General features: G+C 45.8%; 2 pseudogenes; one reads left to right on the top strand and one right to left on the bottom strand.

The window, feature by feature from the left end:
• LOC144098198 (uncharacterized) overlaps positions 1-5,873 on the top strand; it is an 82,079-nt pseudogene extending 76,206 nt beyond the window's left edge.
• A 475-nt stretch (positions 5,874-6,348) lies between these two features.
• Positions 6,349-13,555, bottom strand: LOC144098196 (uncharacterized; annotated as a pseudogene).
• Positions 13,556-25,258: the final 11,703 nt, after the last annotated feature.

The raw sequence follows: 25,258 nt of genomic DNA, 5'->3' as shown, positions 1-25,258 counted from the left end.
GAGATATGAGCGCTGGGAGGCAATGCTGCATAGCCACAGTCCCCTCGACCAGAAATCGCTGGTTGACAGGGGCCGGATTATGATGGCGCCCAGTGGGTTCTCTTACTTAACCCACCCAGTTTTTATGCTCCTAATAAATGTTGTTCCTCTTCCTCCTCCACGAAAATATTCAATAAATGATGCTTAAGGAAGAACAAAAATATACACTCAGGTGTAATTTAGCGAAAAAGCATTTCTGTGCCCATACGAAATACAACTTCTTGTCAATCTTCATTATGCCTGCTTATTGCCAACGTGTGGCGAGATTTACCAAGACGTGCGATTAATTTGTTACTCATCACTGACAGTAGGCTTTCCCCATAACGGAAACCTGTGGCTTGTTTCAGGTTTCAAAATATGTTGATTAGAGCCGCCGCGGTTCCTCGGTGGTTATGGCGCTCGGCTGCTGACCCGAATCACGCGGGTTCGATCCCGACCGCGGCAGTTGAATTTCAATACATGTGAAATTCTAGAGGCCCGAGTACAGTGCGACATCAGTTCACATTAAAGAACTTCGGTTGGTTGAAATTTCCGGAGCCATCCACTACGGCCTTCCTCATAGCCTCAGTCACTTCGGGACGCTATACCCCCATTAACCGTAAAATATGCTCAATTTAGTTATTACCACTCTTTGCGCCAATGCTCCGCAAGTGCTTTAAAAATATGGTGATTATAGTGAACCCAATGTAATAAAATTTGCTGCCTATGCTACCTACCACTTCCATGCGGGCTCCAGGAATATGGGGCTTGGTAGAGGGTTGCCCCCTACCACAGGTAGCAATGCGCCTTTTCCCTGATGCCTCCAGTCTCCAACTGCTTGCAATAAGAGCAGATTTCTGACAAAAACTTCAATTTTTATGATGGTATTAATATGATGCACAGTGGAGCTGAGCCAGTTGGCATAAGACCCTTAAAGCATTTAATTTGAGTAACCTCAACCATTGATGTCCCAACAGAAGTTTATGAGCCCCTGTACACGAGCATGTTTAGTAGAATATAAACAGAGCGAAAACTTGTTTAAGGCAGTCGAATTAACCTAGAAAGGCTCGGAATAAACGCGGAACCGCTCAACGCGGATACTCGAAAAATCCCGTGCAACCTCCGAAGGACAATCACGGTAAAACCACTACTGAAAAACACACACCCCGTCCATCACAAAGGAAGACGCAAGACCAGAGTAAAAGCCCTAGCTAAGAAACTTGAGGGCCGACAGGACGTAGTCTACGTAGACGCGGCAGCTTACCCAACACCCGAGAAAGCATTCACGATAGCCGCGGTGACCGAGGAAGGCCAACTCATAGCAAACGCGACAGTACGCACCAACTCTTCAGAAATAGCCGAAGAAGCGGCAATCGCCTTGGCGTTGACAAACCCGCGAGCAGAAGTGATTGTCAGCGATTCAACAGCAGCCATTGGCAATTTCGCCAAGGGCAGAATATCTCCCATCTCCTTGGGAGTTCTCAGGAATTACTCAGGAATTACCCAAAAGACAGGACAGACGTGGAGTTGGTTTGGGTACCGGCTCACTCGTCAAACCTGGCGAACGAGACAGCCCACGATAAAGCTCGAGGATCTATCGGCCGAGCTGTGGACGCTAACTCGGACGTCGAAATGACGAGAGACGGCCTTAATACCTACCATGAGATTACTCAGCATTACAGGCTAGAAAGGCTAACCTTCTCTGCTCCGCATAAAAGCCTAAACAAAGAACAGGAGGTACTGTGGAGACAACTTCAAACAAAAACTCTCCCTAATCCAGCTGCCCTAAGCCATGTGTACCCAGATAGATTTGAGCCGGAGTGCAGCAATTGCGGCGGTAAAGCTACCGTAGACCACATCTGGGACAGTCCGAGAGATCCCGCACCAATCTCGCTCAAGAGGCTCGCGCTTCCGGGCCCGTGGGAGACCTTGTTGCTCAGCTCCGACCTGGAAACCCAAGTACAGGTGGTGACGAGAGCCGAGGAGGTCGCCGCCAGTCTCCACTGACGGCCACCTAACAAGATCAACAAACCCATTTATAACTCAAGCGGATAATAAACGTTTTCCAATCCAAAAAAAAGGCAGTCGACTTCTCATTGTGTGTACATATTTATAAAGCTGCCAACTTCAATTTATATTTTATGCGCATTATTGAATGCACTTTTGAACAATGAAATATTGCCGGTGGCAGATAGTTATGTGGGTGGGTGGCATTAAGAAGTTTGCGGAAATAACGTGGTCGCAACTGTCATAAGGTAGGGTTGATTGTAGCTGGAAGGGGGATGTCTTTGTCCTTCAGGGTGCATAGTCGCACTGATGATGGTGATAAAATATCGTAGTCAAACTTTGCATAACTAAATACACAAATAAAAACTAGAAAGACCTGCCCCCACTAGAAAAAAATTGACGTAGGTTAATGGCAGTTGCGCCGAACCATAATAGACCCTTTAGAAAATTTAGCGCCATCTGGTATGTGGCGCGGGAACTGGGGTGCCTCCGCTATTACTTGGGCATACTCCTGCTGGACTGCGCTCGGGCCGCATTGAAAGGTACGGCGCCCAGCGCAGCCACAAGAAGCGCGATTTTCTTGTTTCTGCGTCCTAGACATCTTCCTTGACATTGGCTGTCTGCTCTAAGCTACAGTCGCGATGCCGGCATGCTGCTGTGTGCCCTTCTGCAGCCAGCGCGGCGTAAGAGACGCGCACGGAAACAAGGTGTGTATCCAGAGCACGGAGCGCATGAAACAGCTGCATGCTTGCTCCTTCTCGTCCGTGACCTGTTCGTCTTCACGTTAAAATAAATGGTATAAGTATTGCAAGAGCAGCGAAAAGTTCCTTCTACCGTGTAGCCTTTCCGCTGTATAGTGAGCACAAATACAAAGGTGCTACCTTCGATGCACTCGAGCAGATGCATTGTTTCCGATGCTGGCGACTGTTCAGGCCCGTCAGAAAATCAAAACGTTGCTCATGCACACTTCTTTTGCATTTGCCTGCATCCGCGTCTCAACCATTCATAGCGAGTTCCGTGTGCGCGAAAAAAAGAACGACGATGCGGCGCGGCGAGGAGCGCCGTCGTTCTCTCCGTTGCGAACCTGCAGCAAACGACGGCGACATAAGCGGAGTGCAGCAGCAGCAGCAGCAGCAGCAGCAGCAGCAGCAGCAGCAGCGGTGTTTTCGTTGGGTCAGTGCCTGCGCACTCCGGCTTAGCAAACACTCCCGTAATCTGTCATCTTAATCTGAAGTGAGCAAACCGCGAGTGATTTTGCACCGACGGCTAGGTGCACCGCCTCTGCTGATCGAACGCCCGTACCCGGATCGACGCGCATTTCGCCCTGCTGTGCGCCTGCTCGTGGCCGAGTCCTCTCCAAGAGTTGTTAGCCCTCCTTTAACGACAGTACATTGATTTACTAAGTTAAGCTAAGTTTTGCAGCTCTTCCTCACAGTGACGGCAAAAGGAATATTTTCTCTGCGGCAACGGCGCTGACCCAAGCCAGTCCGCTTGCTGAGGCGACGGCAGATCATGGGGAGGAGCGCACAAACTGGAAGCCTAAAACAAAGCATAAGCGGCATGCATTTCTGGGCTACGGGCAACTTTTTTGTGAATGCAGAACCTAGTGCGACACGGGCAAAATAGCACGACAGCGCCGTTCATCGCTAGTGCCGTTGCTAGAAATTTCGTGTGCATAGAGCTCAGCCTTTAGCAACTTTATTAGTGTGTTCAAAGTTGTCCCACTAGCTTAGTAGTAACTAACGGTGCGCGGGTGTGCTTAGACACTTAACTCTGCTACCGCGCGACAGATAAACTTTTCCTTTGCATACACACCCCCGGAGCTCTCTGCCAGACTGAAGCACATTCGCAAACAAAATATTATGGGCCACACTCTGTGGCTTCAACTCCTGTCTCGCATTTATTAATGAACATACGAAGGTTTTCTTCCTCTATGTGCAAGTGCACGTGACACTTGCAAAAGTATGAGACACTACATTAGTATTGCTAGATGGTGCTTAGACGAGATTGATTGCACAAGCATGGTCCACATTATTCTGTCTTCAACTGTATGTACTGAAGAGGTGAAAGAAATGTACATTTTTCATTTCTTCACCTTGATGAATACACAAGAAGACATCTGATACCATTTTTCAAAGTGCTTTATTGATGCTTTTACACCTGCACCTTGACCAATTACTACGTGGGCTGTACTTTTGCAGGTCTCTTTTCTAGGGTTCCCCACAAATCCTGGTTTGAAAAAAAAATGGATTGCCGCGATAAGGAGAGATGAGGCCAAGGCGTTCCGCATAAACAAGCACACAAAGGTGTGCTCAAAGCACTTCGTCGATGGTGACTTTTATGCAAACTATGCTACCGGCACAAGGCGCCTCAAAAATGGTGCAGTGCCAAGCATATTTAGTTTCGCACACAAGCAAAGTAAAGTGCAAACGAAGCCACCGAAAGAGCGTTGCGTGCAGAATGTTGCTGTGAATGGAGAAGTGACAACAGCCAGTGGAATGCAAGCCGACGACATTTGTGATGAACTTTCTGGAACGCCTCATGTACCAATAGCATGTCTGGATGCTGAAATGGACTTCAGCTCCTTGAAATCACAGCCGCCTCAATGTACACGGGATTGCACGGGACAAAAAGAAGCACAAGATTTGAGGCAATCACACACAACAGTGAAGAATGAGCTGAAAGTTACCGAAGAACAACTCCGACAAGCTCATGTCGAACTTCAAAGAGCTAAACAAGAAGCAAAAGAAAAGGAAGAAGAAATAAAATCAGTAAAAGAAGTGCTGTTCCGTACCAGCAGAGAACTGGAACTCACCAAAGCAACAGCAGAAAAGCTTGAAAAGAAAGTTGGAATAGAGTTTTCTATTGACCGATTCAAACACAGTGATGATGACATGAGATTTTATACCGGTTTGCCATCATATGGAATGTTTAAAACAATTTTAGTTTTCTGTAATCCAGGGAAACAGGGAGAAAACATCAGACTCAAATCTTCATCACAAGCACACCTATCGCAGGCAGGTAGGCCAAGAAGCCTGACAGTGGAAAACGAGTTTTTCCTTTTTCTTGTAAGAATGCGCCTTGGACTTTTTGAAAAGGACCTGGCTGACAGGTTCTGTGTGTCAACTGCCACAGTATCAAGAATCTGTACTACCTGGGCTAGTTTTACTTTCACTAAACTAACACAGATACCTCTGTGGATGTCAAAGGAACATGTTCAAAAGGAAATGCCACTTTCCTTCCAAGGAAAATATTCTGCAACTCGAGTCATACTGGATGCAAGAGAAATTTAATGTCAGGCAGCCAGCTCACTTGCGCTGCAGTCGGCAACATTCTCATCTTGCAAATCAGCGAACACCTTCAAAGGACTGATTGGCATCTTGCCCGATGGTACAGTGACCTTTGTCTCCAATTTGTTTCCAGGATCTCTTTCTGACAAAGAATGTGTGAGCAAGAGTGGTTTCTTGGCCCTTCCTTTCAATGATGGTGATGTTGTCATGGCAGACAAAGGTTTCAAGATTGAAGAAATGCTCGAGACAATCAACGTGGCTTTGAACAACCCGCCTTTCCTCAGAAGAGGTCAGTTCAGTGAACAGGAGATAAAAGAAACGAAAGAAATAGCATCCCTGCGGATACATGTTGAGCGACGCATACAACGCATCAAAAGTTTTCATATCTTCGAAAGGTTGGTACCACTTTCTCTGGGACCCATCATAAATGAAATGTGGATTGTATGCGCTATACTAACTTCCAGTCTCCGCTGGTGCAATTATCTGATGAGTGAATGTTTGACAAATCTGCTCCTGTCAATAAAAGACAAGCTTTGCTCTCCCTTTTCTGAGCCTTGATGTTATGCAGTAAGTGACAGCAAATAAGTGATGCTTGAAAACTGACAATGGACTTTGTGAATAGGGTAGCTGTACAGCCCATTACCCGTTTCCACACAACCATGACATTTTTATTTACACAGACATGAAAGAGGAAGACAAAGGCTACAGGATGCAACATACAGAATACAATGTGCATGCCAGAAGATCTGAGTTATCAGTAAATGCAGCATACACCCAATACACATTACGACTTGACGCAAGAACTGAGCAATATAAATGTCAGTGCTCGACTTCGTTATTCTCTCAGGTAAAGCAACAAGGTTTGAGTGGTCTCCTTCATCCCTTGCTGCTTGGTTACCAGAGAACCACATTAAAAAGTCTGGTATGAAAAACGCAGTTTGGCACACTAGCAGCTTTACGGCATAACAGCACAACAATAAGCAAGAACAAATGGGTGGATAAGGTTGTATAGACAGGCATATGAAGATGGAAGTCACAACTGCCATAAAGAGAGGCATGAATGTCAGCAGACTTGGACACTCCAAACTGGTTGCTGGATATCCATCGAACCGACAGAACAAGTATTTGTGCGCGCACGGGGCACCATTGAATATTTGTAGTGATTCCCGTGTATTTTCCAGAGAATATTAAATATTTGCATGTATTTTTCAATGTTAATTAAATATTGTTACATGCTTGTCATCTCCTTTACATAACAAAAACTATTCTATTCCCTGTCACATAAGACATGCCCCAAAGGAGTACAGACAACAAACTTTAGTTGCTAGGTTTTCTTCATGGTTCGTACCACACTAGTAAATACAGACCATGCGGTACTCGCCAACTATTTCTGGCTGTTCAGGCAGGCTGCATTTAGTGCTACAGTGAATGAAGATGACAAAGAAATCAAGCTGAAGTTTTCATGTCTCACAAGAGCTATACTTAACTCACACATGACAGAGGGGTAAAACATACAAAAATGTGGAGTCTACATTCCTTTAATGATATTGATACGGGGTGGCAAGCCAAAGAACAGTACGACATGATGGCAGGCGAAATACAATTTTAATCGCTGTGAGCCTAGTGCCATCGCTCAGTCCCGTGCCACTGCCCGCTTTTTCGTTGTCGCCTTTTTAAAAATATTGAGAGCAGAATCGTTGGTTTACAGGTACTATGCATTCTTAAAGGTGTACTAAAGAGGAATCTGAACTCGTCTTTTTACCGCGGGAAATCTACACGTTCCGGGCATTCTTAGAAACTTCGAATTATTGTCCTGGGCGGCCGATTGCCCTGAGTAAATCGGAATAAACGTCCCAGCTCCCGCCTTTTCTTTTCTTTTTAACTCAACGGGGTAGGTAGGAGGAGTCAACCAACGCGTCAGCCAGTCCCGTGGCGGCTTGCCGCTCTGCCATCGGTGGAGTGATGCGTAATTCAAAGAGCCCACATATATTTTTATTTCCGTGGGGCTAATGTGTGGTTATATTGCCTGTGACTGAAACTGCTTATTCACAGAAACCTAAAAAAACTAAATGAAAGCGAAGCCACCACTGGACTGGCTTAAAGGCACTCCACGAGTTGGTTGACTCCGCCTACCTACCGCGTTCAGTTAAAAAAAGGCGGGAGCCGGGACGTTTCATCCGATTTAATTAGAGCAATCGGCCGCACAGAATAATAATTCGAATTTTCTAAGAATGCCCGGAACGTGTAGAGTTCCTGCGGTAAAAAGACGAGTTCAGATTTCTGTTTAGTGCATCTTTAAGGGCGCTTCGAGGCCATATATGGCAACAGCACAGAAAAAAGAAATTGTCGAGTTTCTGTCTTGCAACAGCCCAAACTTCAGCAGAAAACTTGACGCGGTCATTGATCAGGAACTGATCAGAAAAAGCAACAAAATCGGTCCAGGATAAACCAGGTAAGGCCATCTGGCCAAGGACCTGATAGTAATACTCATGGCCACGGTCCAGCCTAAACACACCCATGCCGTCCTTCTTGAGGCAGTGCCCATCCCCCATATCGTCGGGAGTTTTTCCCTTCAAATTTTATGGGCACTTCAGCTCAAGAAGGCCATGTGAAGGAATTTCGCACGGGTCGAAAAGTAGCCTGTCCGGTGAAGCTCCCAGCCATGGACACGAAGGGTCCACGACCAATCCGCTCCGAAAGGTCTCGACATCATGGGCCCTGGCTTTCATCACAGCCACGTACCGCTGCACAGCCGGCTGATCATTCGTAATGCCACACCTGCAATAACAGCATAAAAAAGACAGGCACTTTCATCTCAAGAGGAACTTTCACCTAGAGCAGAGTTGGGTGTGCTTGCCTGGTCTACAGCAAATAAATAACCGTTCGCATTGTATTGTAGGGCAGTCGGCTAATCAAAAAATGAAGGTAAAGAAAAGAACACATGCTGTTCTGAACCTGACTTGGTGCATATCCACAGCAAGGAAGCAAATGTGGCGACACCATTTGGCCTCTTTTTGAAAAGGTCTATAAAGGCAACGTTTTCTTCTTTTCAGACGTCCACATATTTTGCTGAAATTATGGTGAGCTCTCCAGGCAACGTTCTGCATGCCATGTCATATGCTCCGCACTTGTTGGTATTAATTCTTCATTTCCTGAAGGAAAAAGTTTTGACCTTTGGTCTTTCAAACATTGATTAAATTTACCGCTTGTGGTCACCTGTTGAGCTATTCGACGTGCACATAGGAGGCTTCAGAGCACTACCCATGACGCCATGTGTTGTTTGAAATTCATTGTCCGTACTTAGTAAAATAAGACCTCACTTACTGAACAGCCCTGACACGGGAAAGGTCTTTGTCTGCAGTCAGGTTCTGCAGGCCTTTCTCTGTCCACGTAGGGCGCTTGACCACAACCCCAAATGTTGAAGCAGTCAACCGATGGACGCGGGCTCTCTTCCACATCTCGCTGCCAGACTGCTGCCTCGTATTCTTTTCGAGCTCGATGGCCTCCTGGCTGGATACTTGCAAACCCAGGAAAGAAAACATATTTTAGGTAGTTACCGATATGACAGTTGTTCACCTGTGTAACCTCTCACCTCAGACTTAGTTATATTGCCAAATTATGCATATTTTTAGTGCAACCAGGACAGGGACGCAAAGAGCAGAGACAAACACGACCACTCGTGTTTGTCTCTTTTCTTTGTGTCCCTGTCCTGGTTGCGCTAAAAATATGTATAATTTGTCACAAATCCAACTAGCCCAACATCTAACTCTTCTAAAGTATATTATATTGGCAGTGCTGTTTGCTATGGCTCTACCACTTTGTGTAGATAGCTTAAAAATTTCTCTCAAAAAAAAGGGACAACTTTTTCAGGGCCATATTGCGCAAAGTGGTCTAGCAATCATACACCAATCTTTTTCTCACCATCGAGGCAGTAGCCTGTATAAACAATTCGCTCAATATCTGAGTGACTATAATGATGTTCGAAGTCAAGGTTACTGCTCTGCAACTGAAATAATGAAATCGTTATAATGAACACCTACCACTTAAACTACCAGCTGCTAGTTGTTGCTTTTTGTGTGTATTTTGTCATTCATGGGTGACCATCTATTTTTATTTCTTTCAGCAGTTACGAAACAGACTGCTGTGCGGTTTGGGGCAGCTAGGTTTTCAACATGGAAGGTATGAAAGAAACAGCACGACACGGAAGCCACACTATAGTCGGATACAACTAAAAAAAAAGCGGCACTTCCCCTCAAATGAACCCCTCACCTCCCCCCCCCCCCCCCCACACACACAAGACAATGGTGTCGACCAATTTTCATTGCGCCGCGGCCAATCCGATTAAGTCATTGTTAACTGCCTTCCATCCGCCACTTCTTGCGATGACATTGAGAGAATGCCACCAAGAGAGTCTTTGGCCTCATTGACTCATGCACGAGGTGGATCAGCAGGCCATTTACTCGTTTATCTCCAGCCTCCAGGTAAAACGTGCACATACCTTAAGGATGGCTGCTTCAGCGGCAGAGAAATCCCCATCTTGTAGATGCCACTTGCGACACGACTCAAACAATCGTGGTGGAGTCGGCATTTCTGCAGTGACAGCATTTGTGCACACTATTTCTGGTGTCACATTAACTTGAAATCCATGTTGCACGAGAGGCATCAAATACTGCAAAGGACAGCCAACTGGTGTCGGCCCAATTTTCGAAGTCGTTTCAACAAGTTCAGTGCTTTCAAGGTGTCTTGAAAATGGCGAAGGACATGAACAGTTCACCACTGCTTGCCCCAAGTGTCCTTATTCTTGAAGAAAGGTCCTAAAATGGCTGGGCGTGCTGTTTTGCATCATAAAACCTGGTGCTGATCGGCTTTGAGAGGCCACCTTGTCGCACACTCCTCCAGTCCACAAACTGCAAAGGTAGCGGTGCAAGTGGGCTGCTACGAGGGCGCCTCCACTGCTGAGGCAGCTCGTTGCACGCTACCTCTGGTGGAGGTTCCTTATAGCCATTGCTCTTAAGTAGCAACACTAGCTTTAACGCAGCTACACTGTAGCTACACACTCCACAAGCACCAGCTGGGCAATCGCATCTTGCAGACGCCACTGATCCGCAGCTTTTCAAAGTAAAGCACACCTCATAGGGCTTTGATGCCTTCTTCTGGCTCCGAAAACAAGTGCACTTGACATACACCTCATCAGGCCTGCAAAAAATGGAAAAATTTCATGTCAACCATTTAGAGGAATTTTTGACCACTGCATAGTGATATCAGTTTTTTGTACACTTTCCATTATAGCTCCATGCAACCTATTTGGTGAACTATAGACATGACAAACAATTACATTCGCTTGAAACTGCATTACGATGACATGTGGAGCTCACAATATATTGTTTTTTTTAAATATTTTTTCAGGTACTAGTATCCTATGGTGCTCCTGCTACTCTTGTATGGCAGCAACGTGAGTATACGTTTGTAGCCAGAGCCTCGTTCGCCAGGCAGCATGAAACATGCTCTGAGCGTGCAGGTTTACCACAGACTTGATTCTCGACAAAGGAAAACCAATCCTAAAGGTTGTGCGGAGTGAAAGAGAGATATATATATATCTCAAAGGGCAAAGCGGCTAGAGGTTTATACTGCAGCGCGCCTCCCGTGACCGACGAGCGGCGCAGATGAGCGAGGCGTCTTGAGTTACCGAACACACGGCACCGGCGTGTCGCGTCGCTTCCCCCTTGCTTCCTCTACACGCTTGTTCCAAGAGAACAGAGAGCAGCCCATGCAACACGCTTCAGTCATTGGCGCAGAACACTGTACAGAGGCAGGCTTGTCTAGAGCGCCCGAACTGAGGCCCGCGCAACAAGAGATGAGAAATTTAAAAGCGGGCGTTTTCAGGGGTAATCCCAGCACACAATCGCTGCAGCATGGTCAAACAAAGCATAAAAAAGTGCAGTTCTCACACAAAGCAGCTGCGTTAAGATTTCTGGTTACTTGCGTAGCACACCGATCCTGAGCTCTCTAGACCAGCGTGCACACATCAACACGGCTCTAGACAGCATTAAGTACGAGGTCGCGTTCGTATCGCATTTTCGCCCAACATGACGCTCGAGTTCATGTCTGTGCATTAAAAGTTGTTAAACACGCTACGCTTATATTGTTCCTAGTGAGGAGACATATATGCTGCGGTTAACAACTAAATTTAAACGCGTTCTCTGCCATTGACGTGCAGCGCGGACGCACTTCAGTGGTATGCACGGACGCAGCAGAAGCACCGAGAACGCGAATTTTTGCAAGTCCGCAAGAGAGGCGCTGATACTGTACCTGCAGGATGACACGGCAACGCGCACTGTCGACGGATCGCAGTAAGTCTCGCATACCAGCTTGTAGCTTCGCTGAGAGGTGCGGCCGGACGGACCGCGCAACCGTGGACATTGCAATAGGAGTCCGAAAGCCTTTCCGAAAATCCGCCCGGGATGATGGTCAGGTCCTTCGACCACTGCAAATTTTCCGCCATCGCTGTCACAAATGGAACCAAAGTATTGCAGACGCAACAAGGTGTAAACTGGTGCAAAGGCTGTGCAGAGCACCTGTGCGTCTTCTAGGTGCCCAAAATATGGCGACGGCGCCGACGGAAGATGCTGATGATGATGCCTGCCAAGTTGCCAGACTGAATTTTCTAAAGGGTCTATGCAGAGCAAAAGGAGCTTTTTTATTTATTTTATTTTTGTTGCGTTCTTTTGATTTGCTTGTTTTCTCTCCTTTTTCGTTTTCTCTTGTTTAACTGTTTATTCCGTTTTGTTGTGTTATTTATTATTATATTTGTTTCTTACATTTTTGTTTTATTTAATTTCATTAGTGTTTTCTGATTTTACTATTTCCATTTTGCGCCCCTATCTCTTGCAAGATCGTTTGGCATGCCGACATGACCTTGAAGCACGGGAGCAATAGAGCTTTCTCTTTAAAAAAAGTTCCGGTGTACTTGCCTCCATGCATTTGTCCTCTCATCCTATTGTATTAATGGTTGTGTGCTCTCCCACAAAGCTGTATTTGTATTTTCTTCGGTCTGTCTTTGTTCGTTTATTGCTGTTTTCTCCATGGCCTAACCTCATTAGAAATCTGCTGCCTGTGGAAGAAGACTAAAACAAATGAGACTAAATATTTAAAAACGAAGCATTACAGAATATGCCTTAGGACTGTAAATTACTCAGTGTACTTTAAGCATTTGGTGCATTTTATAATGCATTTCTTCTTTTGCGCAGCCCGCTTTGCTTTCCCATCGCAACCTAGGTTTTGATATTGAAAGAATCCACTTCAGACAAACAGTTACACAATCTGTCATGAGGTGTTTGCAGTGGAAGTCATCAGAGCAGGAAGGAATATTGGCGGGAGCATGTGGGAAAATTTTCACAACTACATTTGAGGCCTCCTGAGAGCTGTCGCAATCAGACAGCTTTATAGCTGACTGAGGCATTATTAGTGCAAGGTGAAATTTCGGACGTTTACTTCAGCTATGCAAAGGATGAAGCATTTGCAGACATAAGTACTTTTGCTTTTAATAGTGTTTTGTAGTGGTACTCAAAGGCAGTTTAGAAGCCTAACAGAGATCATCTTGTTCACGCCCAGTATTGCCTCTGTCTCATAGCTGTTATTGGCAATATGAGGTCTTGATGTGCTTTAGGAGTCCTCCTCATTCAAAACTTTGCTCATTTCAGCGGTAATGCTGAAGGTTATCAGGCTCCTGCTAGAGATCCGGCAACAACTGCCAGATATTACCCAGAAGCTGCAAGATCGAGATCGCTCCAGAGGACGGCGACGCCGGAGCCAGAGAATGCCGAGGTACCAAGCACGCCATGATGCGCCTATCCCAGCGTTCGCCCTGAAGGAGCTACAGGCAGCGGAAGCTGCAATTCAATATGACGCTGTCGCTAGTGTTCTAGTAATTGGATTTGTCATTCGACTCTCAGTGACTTTCAAAGCGGAATGTTTGCCAAATTATTGCGTGCCCAATGTAAATCAGGTATGTATTAGGAAATCTAAACAAAAGCAGTATACGCCAGCCATTTGGTGAATAGTGACATTAAAGTTTCCTCGTTTTGGGATATCAATAAAAGGAATCCTCGAAACTGTACATAAACGGGATCCTTTCGCATTATTCATGCACTGTATGAATTCAGCTGAAAAGTCCTCAAGGCTCTTCGTATTCATCATAATCAGCCTAACTACGCCCACTGCAGGGCAAAGGCTTCTCTCATGTCTCCCGAATTAACTCTGTCCTTTGACAGCTGCCCCCACCATATGCCCGAAAACTTCTGAATCTCGTCCGCCTACCTAACGTTTTGCCGCCCCCTGCTACGCTTGCCTTCTCTTGGAATCCGCTCCGTTACCCTTCAGGACGACAGGTTATTGAAGAACTTGTTAAAACAGCGCTAAGGAAGACGACACAATAGAAGGACAAATATTTCTTCAAAAATGTACCAACCAGCCCGTATTTGCCCTCTTCTGGAACCAGTGGGTATCTTGCCATTTGAGGAGATGCCCGGCCCAAGCCCATTTTTCGTCTAGATTTTGATTAGGATGTCATTACCCACGTTTGTTCTCTCACCCAGTTTGCCAGCTTTCGGTCTCTTAACATTACACCTATCAATTTTTCTTTCCATAGCTCGCTGCGTTGTCCGCAACTTGAGCTGAACCCTTTCCGTTGGCCTCCACATTTCTGCCCCGTAGGTGAGTGCTGGTAAGATACAGCTGTTGTACACTTTTCTGTTGAGGATTATTGGTAAACTGTCATTCATGATCTGAGAGAAACTGCCATAAGCGCTCCACCCCATTCTGAGTGTTCTAGTTATTTCCCTCTCAAGATCGGGATCAGCCGTCCCTACCTTCTCTATATTCCATATAGAGAAGGTATGTATACATATTCTATATACATATATATACATACAACTCTATATAAATATTGTATATACATATAGGTATATATACATACTCTATATTACATATTCCTTTACCACTTCCAGCACCTCGCTACTAATTATGAACTGCTATTTAGTTGCTATTCTTTTGTACATCACTTTGCTTTCCTGCATGTTAATTTTAGACCCACCATTCTGGTCTGCCTGTTTAACTCATTGATCGTGCTTTGACCTTCACCTCCTGAGTTATTCAGTAAGGCAATGTCACCAGAGAACTGCAGATTACTTAGGTATTCTTCATTAACTCTTATCCCGTACTGTTCTCAATTCAGGCCTCGGAATAGCTCGGAATAAATAGGTGGTGAAAAGCATTGGTGAGTACGTGTCTCCATCCCTGACGCCCTTCTTTATTAGAATATTATTGCTGACTTTATGGAGGACAAATGATAGTTGTGCAGTTCCTATAGATATCTTCCAGTATTTTCACATAAGGCTCTTCTACACCCTGATTGTTCTATGCCTTCATGCCTGCCGAGGTTTCCATTGAGTCATATGCTTCAATGTAAGAAATGAAGGCTACATATAGGGGCTGGTTATATGCTGCGCATTTCACTATCACCTGACTGATAGCGTGAATATGATCTATTGTGGAATATCTTTACGAAAGACTGGTCATTTGGTGATGGTAGTCTAAGGTTGCCCAGACTATGTTAGCGATTACCTCAGTAAATACACTGTAGGAAACAGAGAGTGTGTTGATCAGTCTGTAATTTTTTAAGCCCTTGGCGTCTCCTGTCACCTGAATTAAGATAATATTACCGTTCTTCTAAGGTTCAGGTACGGTCAATGTTGTAAGGTATTGCGTATACAGGGGGGCAGTCTTTCTAGCACAATCTCTCCTCCGTCCTTCAACAGATCTGCTCTACCTGGTTCTCACCAGTTGTTTGTCCACTTTGCATTGCTCCGACGAATTTCTTTACTTCCTCTTTCGTTACCGACTGGACGACGCATTGCTGTTCTCTACTGCATCTGTCACATCGACGTTCTCATTACATTGGCTTCTGTATAGATTTGCGCACAAGTCTTCAGCTACTTTACCTACCTTAACTATATTGCTGGTGTCATTGCCCTTCTTGTCTATTAACGCATAAATCTCGTTTTTGCCTGTGCCTAGCTTCCTATTCGCCGCTTTTAGGCTTCCTTCGTTCTTTAGAAAATGCTCGATTGTCTCTATATTAAACTTCCTTATGTTGGCTATCGTACGGTTATTTATTAACTTCGATAGCTCTGCTAGTACTATTTCGTCTCTAGGTCTAGACGCTTTCAGGCTTTGGCATTTGTTAATCAGATCTTTTGTTTCATGAGATAGTTGCCGGTGTCCTGTCGAACAATCCAGCCGCCTACTTATAGAGAGCAGTGCGTAATGATAGCACTGAAATTATCATTCATTGTTTGAACATTAAGATCGTCTTTCTCAGTTAAAGGGTATCATTTTTTCAGCAGCAATATCCTGAATTCCTATATTTTCCCTCTTACCGCAAACGTTTTAGTGGCCTTCCGCTTCACTACCTCGTTCCGTTCCATCTTCACGTCTAACCTAATTCGAGACCTTATCATTCTGTGGTCGCTACAACGCACCTTTCCGACGAGGTCTACATCCTGAACGATGCCAGGTGGAGCGCATATTATAAAGTCGATTTCATCTTTATGGTGTCTTCGACTGGTCGCTTTAGATCGCTCTAGAGCGCTCTGAGAGGCGGCCGCACATTCGGCTGGTCGAAACCGGGCGCTCTGACTACATTCGGCTGGTTGTTTCTGAGCGCTCGCCTCCAGCTCAGAGCGCTCTGACGCGCTCCGAGAAAAAAGTCGGAGCGGCTCCGAGATGTGTTCACGTGACAGAGCCACTTCCGCTACGTCGCGGAAGCGGTGCGAGTTAACCGCGGCGTTCCCTACTCGTAGGCAGAAGCAAGTGTCGGCTTTTGGTGTAGTCACGCATTTGTAGCGTCCTTGCTGAGTTGTGTTTTGCGTGGGCCGCGCTGTGTGAAACAAAAAAAAATGTCCAAGAGGCGCCGGTTAACTACGCTTGGAATGCCGTCTGTGTTGCTGTCACATCTAGCACATAACAACAGCGATTCCAGCAGCAGCTCAGACGAGGACGACAGTGCTGTCTACAAGGCGATGTTTAAAGAAATCTTCAGCGTGCCACTGTGTGTGCCGAAGGTTGCTGACTATGTCTGCACAGTGGTGAAACACTACTCCGGAGAAGAGGTAAGTGTTTATGCGCGAGTATGGTCCGATGAGTAATGATGTTTTACAGTTCCGCAGGAATTTCCGCCTGAGACGCCAGGCATGCTATGACCTCATTGCGATGTTCGAGGAATCTGAATGTTTCCCGTCGAATAGACACCACGGCGGTTCTCCGGCAAAGACGCCAGAGGAACACATTCTTTCCTTTGTCTGGTGAGCTTCATTTTAAGCACCAAGAAAATGAGAAACGTTTGGTGGGGATGCGAATACTGCGCGTGATAGATGAAAAATTTTTCTGAGCTGTGTGACTGTTTGTGGATGCAAAACAAGATATGCAATCTCACTAATGTTTTCATGTCGTACTCACGTTTGCTATAGTTTCTTCCAGTTGAATATGTGCTTAATTATAGTATAATAATAATAGAGTTTATTTCCATCAAAGAGGTGGTTGCTGAGTAAAAACTGCCCGAAGGAACGGCAGCTTGACTTGAGCTCAAAGCTCCCTCAGCATGTTTCCACTTCTTTTTTTTTCTTTCTACAGCACGCGTTCTAAAATTGAGCCTTGGTTACTTCTATAAAATTATTGTATTGTATGCACTTGAAAAGAGTGCTGAGGAAAAAGAAATCGATGATACCTCTTATTAGATCCCAGCATGCTTTTATTTGGCACACAAGGACATGCTATGAACAAATTTTTAAAGACGATAAATGTAGCAAGGCTTGCTCAGAATAGCTCTACTAAATTATCATGAATTCTATTCATCATGTAACTGCAAGAGTGTTTGATAGTGACTGCTGGTTTGGTAAATTATAATTACTGTATTTATTTAACAGGTATGCTGCCAACAAGGCATCGATGCGAGAGTGTTCTGTCCTGTTCAACATGGCAGAGTCAACCCAGCTAGTGGTCATAAATAGGGTCCTGGATTTTCTGTGCCACATCGCTTCGAATGTGATTCACTTTTCATCAGATAAGGACAGGTTGGCTGAAGATTTCCGGAAAGTGAGTGTTTAAATCCCTCTTAGCCTACTGTTAAACTTTGAATAACTGATTTCACCAATGCCATGTTCATGATCCTTGGGCTTAATGCAGTGTAAACAATGCATATGTTTAAATGTTGAAGCATTTCATGCATTAAATTTTCTAGCTTTTGACTTAAGCATGCTGAAGAATGCTCCTTTCTTACATGTAAAACTGAGGCAAATAGAAAATGCTCAGAAGCAAAAACTAGTTACCGGTTGGTTTTGCCTAAGCTTGCACACTGCTGTCATGTAACTAAATTCCCCCATTTGCCACAGAGTTATACCACCATGCTTGAGCAGTTTCATTGACCAACCACGGTGAAGGTCCTGGCTTTCCCATTGTAACTGTTGCTGTCTCGTCTTTTCCAGCTTGCAGGCTTTCCAAATGTCATTGGATGTATTGATGGGACCTACATACCAATACGGTGCCCTAGCAACAAGATCAGGTCTACTTACATAAATAGACATGATCAGGTGTCAATAACTATGCAAGGAATATGCGATGCAAGAGGAAAATTCATGGATGTGTTTACCGGGCCACCAAGCAAAGTGCATGATGCACGAGTGTTGAGGCTGTCTCCGGTGCACGAAGACTTGCCTACACTGTGCGAAGTCAACAAATTCCACATTTTAGGTGATGCCGCTTATCCCATTAGAGAGCACTTGTTGACGCCATTCAAGCACTACGGGCCGATGACAGCAGCCAAAACTAATTACAACCAGTGCCATGCAACTACAAGGGTGATCATTGAAAATGCTTTTGGAATGCTGAAGCAAAGGTTTCGGCAGCTTCGCTACGTTGAGTTTACAACTGTAGACAAAATAACAAAGTTCGTCGTAGCATGCTGTGTGCTCCATAACATATGCTTGGATGGAGGTGACTTTGACGTCAATGATTTGCTGACAGATGATGAGAGAAAAGAAAGAAGAATTGATGCTGCCCTTCACAACAGGCTCAGCCTAGCAGAGGTAAGGGCAAGTCGACAGCCTGTGTCCGAAAGCGAAGGCGCTCTTCGCCGATTGGGCGAATTGAAGAGAAATTCCTTGGCCGAGAACCTATAAGCTGCATTCACAGAGATCAAGTTTTTGTTGTAGAAACATTTATTGCACATCAAATGTTTTTCTTCTTGTCAAGTTTGCTTCATCATGAACTCACGACGCATGCAACCTGTACATATTATTGTATAAATAGTTTTTGTATATACTAAGTCTTCTCCTTATCCTCTATTCCTGTCCCCTCACCTCTTTCATTTAATTTCTCCATTCGGCCTGCTATCCTTTACTTCCGCTGCCCCAGCTCGGGTGCTTCAGTATTGATGGCAGATGCCGGGGCTAGCGAAAATCTTTTCCTTCCTTTTTATTATTATTTTAATAAACCATTTACTACTACTACTTGTCAAATCGTTTTACAAATTACATGCTTCGATTGTATGAAAAATGAGATCAGAGCAGACATTTATTGCATGCTAGAAAAAGTGTGTAAACAAATTAGAATCAGTTTTGACGGGAGATGTACCTCCCGTCAAAAGTATTCGGCCCAAGGGGGTTTGCTTGTGAGGCATCCTGTATGCATCCTCAGTGACCATAACCTCTCAAAAAAAGGTATGGCTTCATGTCCTCAGTCCTCCCAAGCTTTGGACTGCTAGATAATAATAATAATAATAATAATAGAGATTTATTCATCACAACGATGAAAAGGGCCGAGGAAAAAAGCCAGCAAGGCTTGACGAGCCCTCGGCCCCTACATATACAAAGGCATCAGCGGAACAAAGAATACATATTGTGCAACAGTATCACAATAACAAAATTAGTACTACAAACTTTTGATGCAAACACTGAATAAAAAGGAAAAATGAAAAGATTATAAAAGCAGACTAATTTTTGAAACACAGGAAATGTTTACAAAGGTCACGGATCGGCGTACTAATTATGTCAATATTTTTATGATGTAACGTGTTTAGGTGTTTAGGCAACTGGAAGGCAATCATTTGTAATCCGTAGTTTGTTCTTGGAGTTTTAGTCTGCCACGGGGAGTGTTGTCTAGTGTTATACAGCTTCTCGCTCGGCGTTAGGGAGGCCAGTCTCCTCAAATAATGCACTAGGGATCCCAACTGAATAGCTTAAAAGCAAACCCCTTGGGGTATATTCTTTTGACAGGGGCTGTACACCTCAAACTAAGTTCTGGATGCTACTCCTTTTCTGCTAGAGTTTTCAAAAGTGCCATATGCTCGGAATGAGCTTTTAGCAGCTCCTGATGCCTTTGCTCCTTCCTTTGTTCTCTATCTTCCTTTTTTTTCTCTTTCTCCCTGTGCAGTTTGTTCATTTCGTCAAAGAACAACTGCAGGTGTTGCATTCTAGAGTTGCTTGGGCGCAACCTCCGGTCGGCTCTTTTTTTCTTGGGCTCTTCGTCCTGCGAATCTGTACCGGCTTCAAATGAAATGTCTCCCCCTGATGATATCAAAGACAGGGTATCACCACTGAACTCCGAGTTTTCCTGGACGTCTGCGCTGGTTGATGGTCGAGGACTTGCTTTACAAGTCGACGCTTTCTTATACCTCACGGTGTCCACACCGCGCAAGACTTCCGGCTCCAAGCTGTCATCTATAGCCTTTATGGCATCAAACTCTTGCTCATATTCCACGCGGCAGCGGGAATTTCCTGATGTATTATTGTGCTTCTCTTCGTTCCTCTTCCGCTTTGACACTGTCTTGAAGCGTGTTTCGCACTGCACAGCAGTGCGATGAATGCCGGGAATGCCGAACATATCGCAGGCAATTTGCTCGAACATAGCTCGCTTGCTGCGAAATTTCTTGAGTGGGCCCATGTCTCTGGCATAGCGTGCATAGTAGTCCAGAAGCAGCTTTGTTTGGCGTTCATCCCATGAAGCTGCGTTTGAAAAGAAATAGGTGAAACAAGCTTCTCTAGGCATTTTTGAATTCAGTCTCACAATTAAGTTTCAGTGTTGTTTATTTGGTTTAAATATACATTATACCTGGAAATTTATCTTTATTAAGACCTTTTTTATGTATGTTGTTTAACTCTAGGTGAAACTTTCAAGCATGACCAAACAGATATATATTATTGCATACATGCTCTCTACATTCATTTTTTTTTCAGGCATATTCACCACACCAGGTAAAATGAAGGCATCCTCTTTGTGGGTACATAAAAATAAGCATGCAGCTTCACCATTAAAGCATAACAGTGGAAGAAAGACGAATTGATTTGATGCATGCAGGGTAGCTAACTCAGGTTTGCCAACTGCATCTGAATTGCTATGGTATTAACATGCATTCAGGAAAGTTAGTATCTGAACTAACCAATTGACACCGCAGTTTCGTTCGGCTTCTTTGAAGAGTCCATAACTTCAGGCATTGTATGGTCTTCCTCCTCTGCATAGAGAAAACATCAAAATAAAAAAAAATGACTGGCAGTTTAGCATTGTCAAGCCCAAAATATTGCGCGAAAGCACGTTAATTTCTTTAGGCACACTGACACAGATAGCCAGTTATACGGCCTTCCTTTCCTCAAAATGAAAGGGGTCTAAACTTTGTGCTGTTTTTGAGAAAAAGAAAGGCGCATAACTGCCTCAGTTTTGCAGGTAGACGTCACCGTTTACTCGCAGAACGATTCAGGTGTCCGCCAACCCAGTTACGCTTTTTACTCAGAGGCTTCACGCAGACACACACTGCTGAAACCCCGGGGAGTGTGCTGTGTAGCGACACGCGAGGTAAGTGCAGGATGCTAGACATGCAGTTGACACGGGTGTTATGAACACGGACTTCATACGTTGATTACGCATTTCTGCTGGCCACGTGAAGAAAATTATCTGCCGCGCCAGTAGTGTTATTGGTGAAGGCTTATTCCAACGGCCGACCAAAGACCATTATTCATTCCCGGGCAGACAGATTGCACTGAAGTTTGTCTGAAGATGGTAAGGCTAGGAATAGACGTGCACAAGCGTCCTCCGTGAGCTGCTACAAAATGTGCATTGCGTACGCACGGAGCACGAGGGAAGGAAAAAACGCAAAGTTGGAAACAGTCACACCATAGCAAAAGTTATTGTCCATTTTTTTTTACACTAGAAATCGCACGCCAACGCGCACGATATTAGGAAAGAACCACAATGCTGCTTTCGGCGTCGTACGTCGCTAGAAACTTCCACAGCCCTCAAAACAACGCCGCTGCGAAAAGGCGCGGAAGCGCGTTGTTCGTCCGGAAGAGAAATAAGGCCCGACTTACCGTCGATCATTGTAGTCAACACGACTTCGGCTGGTGAAGTATATCCAGAATGGTCCCATGGGGCGCTCATTTTTGCCGGAGACTGACAGCCGAAGTAGCGACAGGTACACGTGAAGCAGAAGCGGCGACTGCGACGCAGACTGAGTGCGACCACGTGCGGCTACTGTTGAGTGTTGACACCAGCGGTGCCGCGGCGGGGTTCCGGAAGTGACGGCCCCCTTCTGCCTCCTGCGCTTCCGCTCTAAGAATTCGCAGACCATTCGGCTTGACCAGTCTCGCTATGCGCTCGGAGCGAGAGCGGCTCCCACTCTGCCAGATCCAAACCGGATCGCGGGAGCGACCAGCCGAAGACACCATTAGTCTCACAATTGGTGTCCTTCTAGGCCAACTTCCTGTTCTCTCGTTTGCGGAAGAAAGTATTCATGAACCGTAAAATATTTCTATCTGCCATATCTACCAATAACTCTCCCCTGCTATTCCTAGAACCTATCCAAATGTCGCCTACCGCCTGATCGCCAAACTGCTTCCGTGTCACCTTTGCATTGAAGTCGCCTATCAGTACAGTGTACTGTGATTTTACTTTGTTCATTGCCGATTCCACTTCTTCATAGAAGCTTTGAACGATCTGGTCATCATGTCTGGATGTAGGCGCTTGCAACTTCTTTTGAGCTTAATGACGAAAGCTGCAACCGTCTTGTTAATACTATAGTACTCCTCTATGTTGTCAGCTATATCCTGATTGATGAAAAATCCCAAAGCTAGCTCCCATCTATCGTCAGATCCGCTATAGCACAGTATGTGCCCGCCCTTTAGCGCTCTATACGCCTCACCTGCCCTCCTAACTTCACGAAGCCCTATGACATCCCATTTAATGTCGGCTAGTTCCTCGAGCAGAACTGCTAAACTAGCTTCACTGGATAAGGTTCTAGCGTTAAACGTTGTCTGGTTCAGATTTCGATGACGGCTTGTCTAGACCCAGTGTTTCTGAGCACCCTCTCCTGCGTCATAGGTTTAATTTCCGGCTTGGTCAGGTTCTCCGCGGGAGCTGGGTACTGTGGGCCAACAGTTAATTGGTTTGACCAAAGAAGACTGTGGCCAAGTACTACACCAGGGAATTCTGTTCTGGTGCGGGAGTGCATTGTCAGTTCCGGTCACCGAGATCAGGCAGCTCCTCAGGCCTGGATATGCTATTTAATGTACACACTGTGGCTCAGTGCTGATATAGTGTCAAACCAGTTTTTGACAATAATGAAGTGCCAAGAAACCGTTGCTAGAACTGATAATTTTAAAAACTGGATTATGCCATAAAAATAATACTGCTTTAAAGGAGCAGGATGATTACATGAGCCACTGATCTGAGCGCTGCTTAAACCTAAAGTTCCGCAACACAATTGCAGAAAACAACGAAGGAGAGACATAGGTGACCACGCACTTCTTTGATTAGCCGCGTGCCTCTAGGCTGCGTTCATGGTCACCCAGGCACACAATGGTCAGAGATAGTTAACTGCACCTAGACGTGTGCTCACATCGAGGTTATGTATCAGCCTCTGCATCATTGCCATCCTGAGCAAAGCCCTCTTTCCTGGAGCAGTTCTTGACTGGAACTCCGCGGAGCTTGCAGGGCCCAGTGAATGGTAACGGCAGACATAAGTCACACTGGCAACATGCGTGCACCGAATGAAGAGTATGTGTATGACACGCGTTGGCAATGCAGAGCAGCATCAGAGGTGCACACCACGTCTTCGGGGGATTTTTGAAGGCGGTGCGTCGACAGCGGAGCGCTGTGCGTACCAGCCCAGCGTTGCGCGTGTGCACGTGCAAATTTTATGTGCGAGGCGACGACAAAGTAGAGTGTGGCAAGTGGCAAGAACAAGGAGCGGAGAGCTGACGTGTCAGAAAACCGAAGAGTGGAGGGAGACAGCGCAGCGGCGATTGTGTGATTTAAGCGTGGAGGTGGGAGCCTACGGGACCTCCCTTGGATCGCCGACGCATGCCTACTGCGTCGCTTTCACGTTTAAAGGTGGCAGCCGATTCATTAAGGGTCCGCGCTGCCGAGAGGCTTCCTTGGATAGCCTGTATTAAGCTTATGACGTTACGGTAGACCGTCGACGGCTCCTGGCTACACTTCTGCTGCTGCCAAGTTCTTCGGGCTGCTAACGGCTGACCACTGGCACCTCCATGTGTTCCTCTCCGCTCCTACTACCACCTGGCCCTCTTCCACCGCTTCCTTCGATGCAATGCCAGGGACGCGTCACAGTTTATTAACCCTCGTCAATCCTGTCTACAAGGCATCCCCGCTTCATCTGGGATGCTCAGTATCTGGCCAACGCTTTTCTTTACCTTGTAGGCGTGTTCAACGTGTGCTTTTCTTTGTTTTTGTTTCTTATTGGATCTCTTTCTTTAAATGATAGATAGGGCTTCGTTTTGAGTTGTTTGGTCTGTTTGTTGTCTTGTTCGAACCAGCACGCGATACCGTTCCCCTTCGCCAGTTGGGGACGTGTTATGATTTCGCGATAATTGGTGTCCGCTACAGGACAAAACCATAGTTTTTTTTTAAAGCGAAAGCTTTACTACGCCAGCCAGCGAGGTAGGCAGCTGTAGGTAGGCAGCCGTATGCCGTATGTGGTGGCTGACGAACGACCTTAAGCCGCCGTTGCCTAGCAACGCCGCAGCCGCGCTCCAACAAATGGCGTCGCCGTCGAAGCCGCTGCCGTCGATGCTCGCTCCACCAGATGTGCACCGCTGGGAGAGGAGAGGATAGAGAGAGGAGGTGTCGCCTCGCGGGGTATATATATATATATATATATATATATATATATATATATATATATATGCTTCGCCTCCGAGTATTGTATTCGTTATGGAGAGCGCGAAAGAGACGCAACAACGACAGAACGAAACAAGGAAGAGACAACGCGCTCGAGAGACGCCAGAACAAGGGGCCACACGACTCGAGAAGTGTCGTATCGATGTGGCTAGAAGTAGTGCCACGTCCCAGAGTGACTCTTCAACTGCGGAAGAGACCGGTTTGATTTCTCGAGAGCGTCGGAAAGAGACGCTGCGTAGACGACATGCCGAGGAAACGAAGCTTTCGCAATTCAACAAGGGTTAACCAGGGCTAAACCACAGCCGATTTTTTCCCCTTTTGTGGGTGCGTAAAAAGAAACGATGGCAACGATAAAGCATTTGGTTGAATTAGACAACAGAGTTGGGTTTGAGAAATGACGAGCTGCGTTCGTTGGTCGACGCTGAGCAGGAGAAGCAACGCGCTGCATGAGCAGCCGCACGCGAGCACTCCAATGCCCTAGCAGAAGCAGAACGTGGCCACGCCAAGGCGCAAGCAGAGGCTGAGGATCGTAAAGAAAGTGGAACGTGAGCATGCAAAGCCGCTAAATTAAGGCTCTCAGAAGCTGGGGGGGGGGGGGGGGGCTGCACCGGGGCCCTCAGCAGCGGTTAGTCCACACAACCCAGGCAGCACATGCATCGGCCCGATATTGTGAACGCGTTGGCGATGCGTGGTCCTATGGTGGC

The sequence above is a fragment of the Amblyomma americanum genome, chromosome 7 (genome assembly GCF_052857255.1).
Source record: "Amblyomma americanum isolate KBUSLIRL-KWMA chromosome 7, ASM5285725v1, whole genome shotgun sequence".
NCBI lineage: Eukaryota > Metazoa > Arthropoda > Arachnida > Ixodida > Ixodidae > Amblyomma > Amblyomma americanum.
The sequence above is the reverse complement of the archived record's forward strand: the minus strand, read 5'-3'. Positions and strand labels throughout refer to the sequence as shown.